General features: G+C 42.0%; 1 pseudogene; it reads right to left on the bottom strand.

Moving 5' to 3' along the window:
* Positions 1-618: 618 nt before the first annotated feature.
* Positions 619-2,026, bottom strand: part of LOC117710377 (DNA repair and recombination protein RAD54B pseudogene) — a 5,475-nt pseudogene continuing 4,067 nt past the window's right edge.

The following is a 2,026-nucleotide window of genomic DNA, read 5'->3' as shown; positions in this document are numbered from 1 at the left end:
CCAAAGCCTGCTAGGCTCCTCCCTTCCTCAGCTGCCAGCCCCCAAAACACATCCTAGAGTGTCTGTGTGAACCTGGAGTTGCTTTGTACAAAGTGCTGTGCTTAGACAACTAAGGGTTTGTAACGAGTTTGCCGAGCCAGTCTGATACAAGAATATTGTTCTAGGGGCTGGGATTTGGCTCAGTTGGTAGAACTCTTGTCTAAGGTGCCCAAAGCCCCAAGTTTGATCTTCATCACCACATGAGGCCAGGTATAGAATGCACATCTGTAATCTAAGCATTCAAAAGGAAAGAACAGGAGGGTAAGAAAAATCAAGGTTTTCCTCAACTGCATAGCCAATCTGGCTGTAGTACAGAGTTTATTGTTTCTCTCTCTCTATCTCTCTGCTCTCGTCGTGTCTCTCTCTGTGTGTGTGTGTGTGTATTGGTTGTATTCTTGGGCTGAGGAGTATTTCAATAGAACAGTACTTATCTTAGAATATGATATATATACATTTTTGCAAACAAATCAGCTTTTATTGTATTTAAAAAGGCAAAGTTCACTATCATAATTTAAATAATTTTGTTCATTTTCAATTACATTTAATTCTATATAATTTTTAAGGGGAACAATAGGAATTTTAGGAAGTAGTCTTCATTAGATTGCCAGGAGCTCGGTTGGTTATATTCTGGAAAAAGAACGCACATTTTCCCTTATTCTTTCAAGAAATGGGTCTGGAAGATTTAAATGGTCTCCAGAAAATGTTTCCACTGCTTCAGCTGTGACATGGACAGAGTCTCAAGGAGTTAGACTTCTGAGAGCCGAACTGACACTGTCTAGAGGCGACGGGGGCCTTCCGAACATCTTCAGTGTGATCTTCTTCCCCTGTGCACTCACAGTCAGGCAGGTCATGGGTAACACACTGTGAATTTTCATGTAATGTGAACAAGTTTTCAAGCTCTTCCACTGAAAACTGATATGCTCAGAAGATCTGGTGGTCCCTACAACGGCCCCAGGAGGCCTTGCTTACTGACCTGCCTTTGATACATCTTTTCCTCCTATTGTCCCTGTAGTCAGGAGTCTGTAAATATGTACAGGATGTTTTCTGCCATCTTTCATACTTCTAGACACAGCCTTGATGTCAGTAGCTGGGTTCCAATCCATTCATAGAGAACTAAGTGAGATCCTCCAAATTAAGATCCCCACCACCAGCTTTTGAACTTATAGAAAAAAAAATCAGTACACGTATTTACTATTGAAACATCATACAATTTGCTTCCTTTGAGAGACTGGTGTTTTGGCCATCAAGTCTCACACAAGCATATCCAGGATGCTTGCAAACTTCTAAAATATTCAAGGTTTGTCTGTAGCTGGATACCAACATCACTTTTCAGTGGGACGAAGTTCAGGGAGCATGGTAGGATCTTCCTACGCCTGTATTTTCCTGACTTTGTCTCAGAGGAACTGTCAGAGGTTTGCAGCCAGCAGGGAACAAGTCAGCAAGCCTTGACACAGGGATGACTTTCTTCATTTTCAATCACAACTTGAGCTAAACTCTTTACCCTTTCACAAGCTGAACAAGATGCAGGGTGACTTGCAAACTGCCTTTAGGCTCCTCTGCAGAACGGGTGAGCGCTATTTTCCAGTAGTGTCCTTCAGACAGAACCTGACAGACCGGAAACTCATGAGCTTTCAGTAAAATTTCAATCTGCAATGCTCCTGGTTGGCAAAGACTACGTTCTCTATCTTAGGGGGAGATATTTATTGATTACTTTCCTGAGTTCTGCTAAGGATATAACGTCCACTGAAGCACGTGAGCTCAGTTGCTCTTCCTCCCCTACTTCTTCCGCAGAGAAGGAGGGCCTCTCATGACTATGATGGGTTCTTCATGTATTTTTCTATAAGAGGACAGAGACCCTAATATTCCTGGATTAATAAAATCACTAATGCAAAAAAATTTTGCAATCATTCTGACTGGGTATCAGTGAGATTACTCCTTTCTCACTAGAGAGGCTATAAAGTGCTGCCGTTGTCTTGATACTACTGTT

The sequence above is a fragment of the Arvicanthis niloticus genome, chromosome 6, assembly GCF_011762505.2.
Source record: "Arvicanthis niloticus isolate mArvNil1 chromosome 6, mArvNil1.pat.X, whole genome shotgun sequence".
NCBI lineage: Eukaryota > Metazoa > Chordata > Mammalia > Rodentia > Muridae > Arvicanthis > Arvicanthis niloticus.
Note: the sequence above shows the minus strand (reverse complement) of the source record. Positions and strands in the feature narration are given on the sequence as shown.